General features: G+C 41.4%; 1 protein-coding gene and 1 long non-coding RNA gene across 2 annotated transcripts in view; one reads left to right on the top strand and one right to left on the bottom strand.

Moving 5' to 3' along the window:
- LOC112144669 (LIM and calponin homology domains-containing protein 1) overlaps window positions 1-13,352 on the bottom strand; it is an 80,250-nt gene that overhangs the window by 59,635 nt on the left and 7,263 nt on the right. The gene's annotated exons all lie outside the window — the stretch shown is intronic.
- On the top strand, window positions 971-6,514 carry LOC112144670. The gene is made up of 3 exons (XR_002918938.2): window positions 971-1,712; window positions 4,931-6,214; window positions 6,302-6,514. It is a non-coding gene; the product is annotated as an uncharacterized LOC112144670 (long non-coding RNA).

Here is a 13,352-nt window from a genome sequence, read left to right as displayed (position 1 = left end):
TGTTAGTACTTTGGAAAAAATCGTGTTTTTTTATTGTTTGGCTGATAAATGGTAGATCTGACAGTTTGATCTTTCCACATAACTCCTAACTTTTAAATAATTAATGACACATTTATTTGTTTATTTCATATTAAATTTATTTATTTCAATTTGGCTCTTTTAACCCACAATGGCAATGAAATAAATAAATATGTCATTAAATGTTTAAATGTTCCATTTTAATATTTTAATGCCACATTTATTTCAACATTTATTTATTGATTTCAACATTTATTTATTTATTGCCACTTTTAAATTTTTAATGACACATTTATTTATTTATTTAATGGTGTATATATATTTATTTCAAATTGGCTCTTTCCAGCCTCCATAGAGAAAGGAGTGCAAAGAACTCCAAATGATCGATTTCATAAAAAGTATTTTGGTGTTGTTAGTTTGTGCATAGGCAAATCTAACCAGTATACCCTCATAGTATCATCCTGTTTAATGTCATTCCTGTACTTTTGAAAATGATCATTTCTGCTAGAAAGAGAAAAAAATCCCAGATGCTCCAGAGAAAACATATTTCTGTTTCAATGAGGTCATTCATAGGAAGAGAACCTGCAGTCATATTTTGGAAGACATAAAACTGAGCTTTAGATTTTTACCAAAAAATGAGAATTAATGACACTATTTAACATTTCTTATTTTCTACAAAGCAGTGAGACACACATTGACAATGACTTTTTTTTGGTCATACGTGATAGTAACCTTGGTTGTTCCTAAATCACGAATGAAACCTTTATTCAGACTGACATAAGTACACAGACTGTCAGGGACAGCACTGAACTGATCAACTGCACTCTGTTAGTTGATAGCACGTTGCTAGACAAAGACAAATAAAGAAATTGTACACAGAGACTTTGAGTCTCTATTAGCTTACAGAACTCATTTCAGTTTTTTCTCTATGATAAGAGTTGGCTGCACGGTGGCGCAGTGGTTAGCGGTCTTAGAAGACCCTGGTTCTTGGCTGGGGGACCTTTCTGTGTGGAGTTTGCCTGGTGCATGCGTGGGTTTTCTCCAGGGACTCCGGCTTCCTCCAGCCATCCAAAAGCATGCTTCATAGGTTAATTGGTGACTCTAAATTGTCCCTAGTTGTGAATGAGAGTGTGTGTGGTGGGGGGGGGGGGCTGTGATTGTGGTCCTACGACAGACTGGTGACCTGACCAGGCTGGATCCTGCCTTCACCCCTGAGTGGCCATGATAGGCTCTGGCACCCCCGTGACCCTGAAAGGGACAAAACGGTTTAGAAAATGGATGGATGATAAGAGAGACATTTAAGATGAATCATTAAATGGTACATTTAATTTTTTTTCATTGTTAAACTACTAAGAAGCTTGAAGCACAAAAGGGTCCCCACCAAAGGTCAATCGAGTGAAGAAAAGAGCATTTTGAAACAGAGGTTTCCTGACAGCTGATGGGATGAAACTGTCACAGACCAATCAGTGCTGGAGCGTGACGGCATAATCCCACATCTGTAAATGAATTCAGATCCATCAGATGTAAACATTGTTTTCAATTTGTTGTGACAACAGAACCCGTTTCAGAGCAGAGCAGTTTATAATGAACTTCCATCACGAAGGAATAAACAAATGTGTTTAAAAAGGAAAAAAAAAAACCTCTTATATTCAGAAAGAGACAGAGATGAAGAAGTTCAGCATATTTTGGAAATTGTGAGTAGCATAACAATTATGTCTGTAATAGAATAATTTAAATGCTTTATATTGCAATACTACGAATCTCCCAGCATGCAGCTGCAGAGCATCGGCCTGCTGCTCCACCGGTCAGACACACTCTTCCTCTAGCAATGTTGTTTTTTGCTGCTTGGATTCACTCAATCAACAAGAGCTGAGAATAGATAACATTACTATCTTCCTCTCTCTTATCTCTCTCTGTTTGTCTTGTTCTTGGTTGTACTGAAAAACAATGAATTTCCCCCTGGGGATTAATAAAGTATTGATTTATTGGATTAAGTCATTCTTATTCAGAGAGGAAGTGCTTTGCTGTTGCGTAGCTCTTCTTGTGTCACTCAGTGTGTTGTATCTTTAAACTTTCCTGTTATAAAACTCAAAAGAATTTAATTTGGTTTTTAAAGTTTTGAAATAACGGGTTGCTGTCACATCTATATTTTTAGCATCTTCTTTGATTTGATGATTCACAGAAATGTTTATGATTTTCTGCACAGCATTGCTATTTGTGATATGGTGAAACACAGAGATGTTTACCACAATTTCAGGGGAGTTTTCTATGTTTACGTACCTTTTAAATGCATGTGCACGCGTGAGCTTGACTACGGAGAAAACTATTTTCTCCATCAACCTCCTCACCGTAAACAGTTTCAACCTCTGATTGGCTCTGCCTCTGCCTGTGCTTGGGTAACCAATCAGAGATGGGTGATCACCGAGGAGCGGCTGCTCTGGGTCAAAAACCACCAGTTCAATATCGGCCATCAGATTAAAAAAAAAGACCTATACAGTACTGATGGGTGTCATAATTACCAATATCTGCGCCGATGCAGATATTGATCTCATATCTGTCGACCCCTAGTCCTCCTGCATCAGCAGAGAGCCTCAACCAGGATCGCTGTGGTTGAACTGGTCTTGGAGCATTCATGCGTGCCATGCTTCCCCCTCATCAGCACTACGACTGTGCCATCGACCTGCTGCCCAGTAACACCCCTGCTAGGGGGAGGGTGTTCAGTTTGTCGCAGCCCGAGACAGAAGCCATGCAGGTCTACATTGAGGAGGAACTGAAGAAGGGGTTCATCCGACCCTCCACATCTTAGGGGTGGCCGTGGTGCAATGGTAGGGCAGTCGACTCCTGATCAGAAGTGAGCGGGTTCGACTCCCGCCTTGCCCGCCCATATGTCGAAGTGTCCTTGGGCAAGACACTGAACCCCGAATTGCCTCTGGTGGGAGGTTGGCACCAGTGTTCGGCAGCGGAGCCACCACCAGTGTGTGAATGTGTGTGTGAATGGGTGAATGGGTCTGTGACTGTGAAGCACTTTGGGCCCTCGAAGGAGGGTAGAAAGCGCTATACAAGTGTATGCCATTTACCATTTTACATGTCTGTATGGACCCAGCTCTGGTCACAGTCATGGTGGAAGAGGAAGGCCCGCTCCAAACCGTTCCTACAAGGTTGGGTATATGGAAGTGTCCAAAATGTTTCATTCAAAGTTGAATGAAAGGCAGTTGAAAAACAAGCCCACACCATCATTCCTCCTCCACCAAATCAGTCTGAATTGTCCCGTTCTCCTGTAACCTCCAAACCCAGACTTGTCCATCAGATTTCCAGATGGAAAAGTGTGACTCCTCCCTCCAGAGAAGGCGCCTCCACTGCTCTAGAGTCCAGTGACGGCGTGTTTTACTCCACTGCATCCACGCTTTACATTGTACTTGATGTGTCTGGATGCAGCTGCTGCCATGAAGCTCTCTGAGTACGTGGACTGATCTGAAGGTCACATGAAGGTTGGAACTCTGTAACAATTGACTGCAGAAAGTCTGTGACCTCTTTGACCTTCAGCATCCTCTGACCTCTCTCCATCAGTTTTCGTGGTCGACCACTTGGTGTCTGAGTTGCTGTCGTTCCTAAACTCTTCCATGTTGCTCTGATAGAGCTGACAGTTGACTGTGCAGGATTTAGGAATTTCTCCACTGGATTTGTTGCACAGGTGTCATCCTATGACAGTTCCACACTGGAATTCACTAAGGAATGTTTGTAAAAACAGTCTGCATGCCTGAGTGCTGGATTTTATACACCTGTGACCAGGCCAAGTGATCAGGACACCTGATTCTGATCATCTGGATTGGTGAGCGAATACTTTTGGTAATCTAGTGTATATATATGAGAGGGGGGAGAGGGGGATTTAGATAGCTTTGTTGTATTAGAGTTGAAATTTTGTGTTGGAATTTCTTCATTGATCCCATTGGTGCACTCAAACCTGAATGTAGTTTGCCTGTATTTTTCTCAAAATAAAAGATGACATATGAACAATTGGAACACGTGAAGTGGATTGTCGGCTGGATGAATACAGTAACAGCAAAGTCCACAAAGCTGTTTAATACATGATGGGGGGTGTCTTTAAGTTTTAGGGCACTTTTATAAATGTTTCAATATCTGTGCACGTTCATATCCTCACTGATGCCCTCTGTCAGTCAACACAACTACGGCTGCTCTGTAGTTCGCGCTGATCACACAGAGAACAAACACAGATAACAAACCTGATGTCTTTGATAATGCACAGACACAACATCCTACTCCTGTGTGCTCAAACAAGTGGGGGCAGCATAAGTGACGCCTCGCCAAGCATCTCACCAAACAAAGCAAACATCTCAGAAAAAGCCGGCTTTTTTTTAATGCTTCAACAGAAAAAATAAAACGATCTATCTCTTACACCTTCACCTCAGTGAAAAGCTCAACAACCTCCACTGAACGCATCATTGAAGTTTGTAATCCTGAGTGTGAAGTTGAACAAAGTCAAAATGCACATGGGATGCTCAGAATTGGAATGTCTGCAATGGTTCAAAACCAAAAGAAATGATAAAAAAACCTACAAAAACAGCTAACATGCAGTTCTTTCCTTGAGATAAAATGTTTGCTAGTCTTAGGGTGAATCCTCTGAACTGTTCAGCTGACAAATTCCTCTTTTGGCTGTGTGCATGTTAACACATGCCCATCCCTTTTTATATTACAAAGCTTTGTTCTCAGCAAGACTAAGCAAGAGCTTTTCACACAACAATGGGGTCTACTGCGTCTGATTGCACAGGTGCTGAAAGCCTTAGAAACACTTTCAATTCAATTCAAACAACTTTATTAATCCCAGAGTGGCAATGGCTGGGAATGTGCTGATGTTGAACCTGAACATCAGTTTTCTTTTGTTTTTGTTTTGCAGTGTCCACAACAATCCCAGAATTTGCAAGGTACGCATGCATCACCATGCTAGCAATAACTGACAGGAAGGTCATTTAGGATTCTGTCTGCTGGTATGAAAACAACAAGCTCCAGATTGATGCCAGCACGATGGAGATGTCATGTTGATGCCAGAGGTCAGAGCAGAATGACCAGACTGGTTCCAGCTGATAAAAAGACAACGGTGACGTAAATAACCACTGGTTAGAACCGAGGTCTGCAGAAGAACATCTCTGAACACACATGTCCAACCTTGAGGCAGATGGGATACAGCTGCAGAAGAACACACCGGTTAGTTTTCAGCTTAGAACAGTAAAACTGAAGCTACAATTCACATAGGCTCACCAAAATTGGAAAGTAGACGATTGGAAAAACTTGCCCTGGTCTGATGAGTCTCCATTTCAGCTGCCACAAACTGATAGCAGCCTATGTGTTCACAAATAATTGGGAAGAGTTAAGCTTTTAGCTTATAAACAAAATTTCAAGCTTTAAGGGAAAAGGACAAATAATTCAGTCATAGTTTAGTTTTCATAGTTTTGTTTCTGTTAGTGCGTGAGTTGGACAGAACATGTTCCAGATCAGATGAATTCATAATGTTAAGAGCTTCACTGTTCTGACCTCAACCAAACTCAATGATTCTGTAGCCAGGCCTTCTCATACCACAGCAGCGTCTAAACCAGACATGGGCAAACTACGGCCCGCGGGCCAGATCCGGCCCCGCCCTCATGTTTGGTCCGGCCCGCTGAACAACATCAGAGAGGCATGAATTTTTTTCCCGTCTGGCCGCATAGAACGTGACTTTTTCTTCTCCCTTCTGCAGTCTGTGCCTGTATCTGAACCCCCCAGAATCTCTGTTAAATAAAACAGAATATTGTTTTCTTTCTACATATTATTTCACCTTTCACAGCTCGCTGATTCTTTCAGAGCAATTATGAAGCTGCGTTTTTTCAAACAGCCTGTTCTGTGTCCTGATTAGCTGGAGACCTTCTCAATCATGTGTGCAGATCTGCTGATCTGCATAAATCTTTGATCACGATCAGATCTTTGTTTCATTCTCTTAAACTGGACTTATTTTTCTATGACGGTTTGAACTTTGAGAGTTTAAACAAGAGAGAAAAAGAGTAAAAATGGCCACGTTGTCATGGTGCCCCTGCTCTCCTCTGCACCTCCTGATTGGACCCAGCTGCAGCACTCATCTCATCAGCCACAGTCAGCTATATAGGAGGGGCCTGCTCCAGCATTCTTCGCCAGTTCGTTACCTTACCTGGTGAAGTACCCTGGCCTTGTGCTTCTGGCTATACTTTGAAGTCTAAACTTAAATCAGTTTTTGCTAACGTCTAATTCCCTTTGCCAGGATTTTTTCATACCACGTGCTGCCCTGGGTCCATCTTTCTCTCCTTGGTCAAGAAGCTCCACCATCCACCCTGCTGCCAACTCCACCCTACCCACCACCTGGATCTTCGCTCCGTCATCTGAACTCACTCGGATCCTCCTCTGCCTCTTCCTGCTGCTGCACTCCAGCTTCAGTGCCCAAACTCCCAAGGACAATAAAACTAATTTCTCTTTACCTCAGCCTTCGGTAATTCTTCTGGGTTCCAGCATCTGGGTCTGCCTCGCCTTGCAAACATGACACACGTGTTCATCAGAAAGTGGAGAAAGAGTGTAGTGAAGTTTTATTCCCTCAAAATGTCTTAATTCTCCTTCCCGGATTTTACCAGTGCAGGAAAACTGTGAAAAAAAACAGGATAAATAACTAATGCGTACTATGGCGTTTTTCATATGTCAAAACTCCACACAGAAATAAGATGTATGTATATCTATATATATACATTTATGGTCCAGTCCTTCTGTCAAACTTTAGAAGCCTTTGTGGCCCACGAGTGGAAAAGTTTGCCCACCCCTGGTCTAAACTCATAAACCTTGACAGAATGAATGGGGATGGCTTCTCGCAGAACCAGTCTAGAATCTTCTCTTCAGAGTGTTGACCGAAATACAAAAAAACAGCACTAAACATGTAATTATCATAACCATTAAAGAACAACATTTTAAAAATGTATGTGTCCCACATTAATAATAATGATTAGATTTATCTGCACTTTTCAGGACACTCAAAGCGCTTACATTGTATATCCATTATTCATTCACTCCTCATTCATACTTGGTGATGGTAAGCTACTGATGTAGCCACAGCTGCCCTGGGGCAGGCTGACAGAGGCGTGGCAGCCAGTACGCGCCTACGGCCCCTCTGACCATCACCGGGACATTCATACGCATTCACACACCAGTGGAGCCACACTGGAGGCAAGTAGGGTTAAGTGTGTTTTTGCCTTTTTACAACATTTTGGCTGGCAGGAGCCGGAATCGAACCGCCTATCCTTCGTTCATTGGCCAACCCGCTCTACCGCCTGAGGCACTGTCGCCCTCATTAAAGCTCTTAATAAAAAAGCGCCACATAAAAAACAGTTACTTTGCTTCTTCTACTTAAGAAATCAATAGAAAATAAAAACCCTTGAGTCTTGAATTAACCAGTTGTTGTGTAGCTGGTCTAGACAGCATTTGCTTAATCACTGTAAAATCGTAAATGTCTTGCCAAAACTAAACTGTTGCCAACCTTTAAAAGGCAACTTCCTCAAACAGCAGGACTGGCAGCAGTCCAGGTCTAAAGGAAGTGATAGAGAAGAAGCCCAGGGGAGGCAGCCTTACATTCTGGCTGTTGGAGCATCACGTGGCAGTATCAATGACTACTACATTGTGGTGGACACTCAGCTTATCTCCTGCGAGGCTAAGTCTTCACTTTCAGCCTTCGATGAACTTTTTAAAGCACACTACGTGTTTGGGACTTCCTACGACCCGGCCTTGCACAACATGTATACTTTTGTGCAGACGACCATTTCCAATATTGATGTGGGCCTATGCCATGAAAGCCAGGGTAAAGGACCTCCGATCAAAACTTCTCAATTAAGTCAGGTAATCTAGGAAAAGAAAGATGCTCTGGTGTTCTGTTTGACAGAAATGCAAGTACATTTGCTTTTATGTGACAAAGATGGTTGTTCTGAGAGATTTTGCATATTTTCAGGTTTTAGAAAACATTCAACATTATGTGGTCTTTGTTCTTGTGTTATTGTAAAAGATTCAGAGAGGATTGTCCTTTACAACATTTACAAAGTTTGTTTTTATTTAAGACAGTTGTGTTTAACTGTGATGCCAACTTATGTGGCACAATATTTATGTTTTATAATGCTCTTATGATCCTGTTGAGTAACTTCACTGACCAGCTCACACTTTATAGTGGCACATATTCTAGTGAGACAACAGATTTTGGTTTTCAGTCTTTTTTTTGTCTCTGTACTGTCTGTATTTGTTTTATGTTCCATGGCACTTTGAATTGGCAATTAAAAATCCTTTTGAATTGCTGTCAGATTGGTTATTGTGTAATTTTGAATGTGAATCACTGTTGCTAACTAGTGTTTTAGTACATATCGCTACATAGGGAAGATTATTACATTAGGGAAGAAGAACATTGTTTATTTTAAGAGTTTATTGTATGACCTGAGTGTTAAATGGCATCAGTGTAATTCTGCATTAGGTGAATAATCAACTCCCTTTAGAATAAAAATGAGATATCATAGGGTGTAAATAAACGCTGATAAGAGTTCATTTCTACCCTTTGAGTGTAGATGTAGTCAACATCAAGAATGTTATGGTTCATATGAACAGAGTCAAATAATATCTGCAAAAGTGTTTTTAATGAACTCTCACGGTGTTTGAATTTTACACTATTTTGGTGTTATTTAATTAACTCCAGTGGACAGTGTTGTTTTGACACTGGGAATTTGGACCCAAATAATCACCGAATTCGGTGTAAAATGTACTCCTATGGAATAAAATGTACACTGCCCGATTTGCTGTGCACCCTCTCCTTCACCTCACATATCAATAGTATCACCTGGCCTGCGTATTTTCAGCTTCGCAGCATCCGTCGTCTTCCTCCCTCAGCCTCATTCCACTGCCGTTAAAATATGTTCAAAACTCAGCAGCCAGAATGATCACTCAAGTGCCGTCCATCCAACACGTCACACCTGTTCTGCAGCAGCTTCATTGGCTGCCTATTACACACCGGATTACAGCCAAAATGCTTCTCCTGAACTTTAAATCCATCCACAACCTTGCCCCTCCTTACCTGTCGGACCTTATTCATGTCGACAGACCGACACGCACCCTCAGATCCTCCTCCCTTTAACTAGTTGTCCCTATTGCTCGACTCGTCACTATGGAGAGCAGAGCATTCAGCCACTCTGCCCCCCAGCTCTGGAACTCATTACCCCTGACCTCTGAAACATCGGCTCTCTCCCACAGTTCTCCAAGAAAGTAAAAACACATCTTTTCCATCTTGCTTATTTCCACCCATAACTTCGACTGCAATTGTTTATTTTTACAAGTGCATATTTTAATGCTGTACAGCCAAATGTGAGCAGGTAAACTGCAGCATCCATCATCCGGACGTTCCTAAATGAGGACAGGTACCAAATCTACTCGCACTAGAAATTGCAGTACTACATATCACTACAGTACTCAAAGAGTACAGTGGTACAGTATTGCCTGTTGACTGCTCTGTAGAACTATACAAATAATATTAGGCATGTTTCCCATATTTAGGAAATGTATACCTACTTTGTAATTGGAGTATTTTAATCTTTGTTAGGCAGAACTGAAAGATTACCAACACAAGGTGGTTGGGGACGTGAACAGGAAACGGAAATTATGAGCACGGTCCTACAAAACAATGCCATAACATTACGGCATATAAAAAGAAAAATGATAGAAAAAAACGACATGTTCAAAATATTGATAGGTTAAGCAATCAACACTGGTGGACCTGCTTGTCTCAGGATAAAGGGGTCTACAGGGTGCCATTTGAACACAATTCAAAAAGAGTCATAAATCTGTGATAAATAGAAGCAATGTGCAAGTGAGTCCCACAATTGATCCATATGCTTAACACTGTATACAGTAGATTACAAATAAGTTAATATCGTAATCATAATGATTGTGCTTCATTATACTGACCCCGCAATGTCTAGTTCTAGTATTGTCGTGTGCTTCAGAGAGTCCTGGAGCTGGAGGTGGCTGCAGTGGAGCACCAGTTTATCCTCATCGATGAGGTTGGGTTCAACCTCACAAAAAGATGAAAGAGGGGAATGAATATCATTGGTCAGTTTGTCACTGTTGAAGTTCCTGGCCAGCACGGAGGGAACATCATAATATGTGCAGCACTTACTCACCACAGCGTCATCCATCACCATGCTACCCTTGGCCCCTACAACACCGCCCATCTGATCGCATTCCTGGACACCCTGCACAACAGACTCACTCCACCAGATCAGGTAGAAGGCCCAGAGCAGCTCAGGCACGTTGTCATTTGGGACAACGTCAGTTTCCACAGGGCTGCTCTGGTACATAACCAGTTCCCTGCCCACCCACACTTTTTAGTTGTTAATCTGCCTCCATATTTTTTTTGCCTGGAGATGGAAAGTGTATGACTGAAATCCACAAATGCGTATACGTCTTCTCCAAGCTACGGAGGGCACATGTGGAGATAGCAGCTAATGCTTTTCATGGCTGGATTGGCTGATCTGCCAGGAAAGACATTGCTTGTGATGTGGATGAGGAGCTGTGGTCAGACCGCAACAGAAGAGAGGATGCAGCATAGTTTTGTTTTTTCTGTAACTGTATAAAGTAGATGATGTTTTGTATGTAGTATATGGGCAGCTTTGTGTTAGTTGTGAATAGGATGTACACTGTGTACATAGTTTTTACAGGAAAAATAAAATAAACTTCAACCATGCATCTGTGTGTTCTGAATATCTAAATAATATAATCAAATATCTTACAACGCACTTATGTGTGTACTGTCTGTAATTGTGACACTGAAGTGTTTTCCATTCATCATGATGTTTTATATGGAGCACATCAGAGTTCAGCTGGTTCTTAGAAATGTCTATTCATATCACACTTTGTGTGTATCATTTGAAAACACAATCCATTTGAGAGGAAGTAACATTGTTTTGAATGTAACGTTTCACTTTGCAGGAGAGTTTAGGGGTTTTGTCCATTGTGTGTGTGTTTAGGAATTGTGTAGGAGGTTCTGAGAATGAGGCATGCTGTCAGAAAATGTATGAAACAATTAAGGAAAAACTGTACGGTTGTACACTGCTGTAGTAAAATGTCCTACTGCTCACAAGAAAACAGCCTACCTACGATATGGATGTTTGTGATTGAACTGTTAGGGTGTTAATGGTCTGAAAATCATGCAGTCCAGAAAGAACAGCAGGCAGCTGATCCTCTGTCACTTTCCTCAGTCTGGTGACTGATCTATTGTTTTAATGAACCAATTGATGCAGGTGTGTGTCTCTGTGTGGGTGCATGCTACATTTAATGTAACTAAAATGACTTCTAAATCTAACCCATGTATCAATTAAATTATTGGTTTCATAGGAATAACACTTATATTTAGGAGTCGGCCGATACAATATCAATATCGATATTTTGACGCTCCTTGGTATCGGCTTTTTTTAAATCCGACGGCCGATATTGAACTGGTGGTTTTTGACCCAGAGCAGCCGCTCCTCGGTGATCACCCATCTCTGATTGGTTACCCAAGCACAGGGAGAGGCAGAGCCAATCAGAGGTTGAAACTTTTTACGGTGAGGAGGTTGAAGGAGAAAATAGTTTTTTCTCCGTAGTGAAGCTCAAGCGTGCACAGACGTGTAAAAGGTACGTAAACATAGAAAACTCCCCTGAAATTGTAGTAAACATCTCTGTTCTCACCATATCACAAATAGCAACGCTGTGCAGAAAGTAAGAGAGCACGAGGGTTAAAAAATATTGGTATCATATCGGCCTTCAAAAAACCATATTGGTCGATCCTTACTAAAAATGATCAAAGTTTGTTACCTGGGGAAGTCTGTATTTACCAGTCATGTTAAATGTCATTTCATTTAGACCAGCCTCACATTCCTGCTCCATGACTGTCAGTCAGATTTCACTTGCTCCCTCTATATTCAGAAAGAGTCCAGCTCCCCAGTGAAGCAGCTCTGAAATGAGCCTACACGACCCAATTAAAAAGCTCCCCTTGACAGTGAAGAAGCATCACTGTCCTCTATATCAAACGCATCTTGGTGCCTGCTGCCTAAAATCCTGAACAGAGCACAACAGCAGAATGCTGGACAAGAACAAGAGTGCACTGGTTACTCCCATGAAACTTGAAGCAGAAAGGTCCAGCAGATTTGAAAGACACTTGTTCCGTTTAAACTTGTGGCTCTCAACACTACAACAAGCAACCCATAATCTGAGCTAAATAAGAGCAATGAACAGTGACCCACTTAACCAATGAGAACAATCAATGGAGTGATGGCAGAGCAGGTGACCTAGCAATGTGAGAGCAGGCTCAGTTCCTCCAAAGATTGAAACATCTGAGAGAGGCTTGACAGTAACTGAAAACACTGAAGTGAAAAAGGTGTATTTAAAGTGGCAAATATAGCTGGAAAAATGAGCAGTACACAAAAACACTGGTAGTAAACTGTCAAAAGTTTGTTTAGCATTATCTGATTAAAGAAAGGTGACTAAAGTACCACTCCAATTATATGTTGATCCATTTTCAAGTGTACCCCGTGGTCTTACGAAGTTTTGGCTAAAATAAAAAAAAAACTGTTGTTTCTAAAACTTTATTTATTATTACTTTACTTCTTTAGAAATTCGTCTCCGAGTTGCAGGCAGGACTGTTGGCGCAGAATAAGCCTGTCGCCATATCCCTCCATCCATACGTGTTCTCCTGCTATCTTACAGCTCCCCAAACCTCAAACTTACACTACCGGTGCAACATAAACAGTGAGCAATACTGGCGCTATGCAGCCCTACAGTTTGGAGGCAGATTCCAGCTCAGAAAAGGAAAGACGTACATGGATCTATTTGTTCGCAAGTGGTAATGGCGTGTACTTATATAGCATTTTACTATCTTCTGGCTGAAAGCACTTCAGTCCCACATACAAACACACACACAAAATTGTACTTTTTTTAATCCTTCGAACAAACAGTGAAAATGTAATAAATGAAATAAATGGAATTGATTGCAGCTTATGATGTTTTATCTGATTTCCCACTCAGCTTACATACAAGCAGTAGTAGAGCTTTCTAGTAGAATGTCAAGAGTGTTGTTTTAACTTGTCCTGTCCAACAGCTGAGCAAACAGATACAAGCTGAGAGCCTCTAGTGTTGGGCAGATTTTACTGTCACAACAGGGTTATAGATCTTCTGTCACGCAAAGTATATATTTGTATAAAGCCCTTTTGTATTTTATGCTAAACTTTACTCATTTTTTGGACTGGATGGAAAAGAAGAAGAGGGAG

The sequence above is a fragment of the Oryzias melastigma genome, linkage group LG2 (assembly GCF_002922805.2).
Source record: "Oryzias melastigma strain HK-1 linkage group LG2, ASM292280v2, whole genome shotgun sequence".
In the NCBI taxonomy this organism is placed as follows: Eukaryota; Metazoa; Chordata; class Actinopteri; order Beloniformes; family Adrianichthyidae; genus Oryzias; species Oryzias melastigma.
This window is presented reverse-complemented; position numbering and strand designations above follow the sequence as displayed.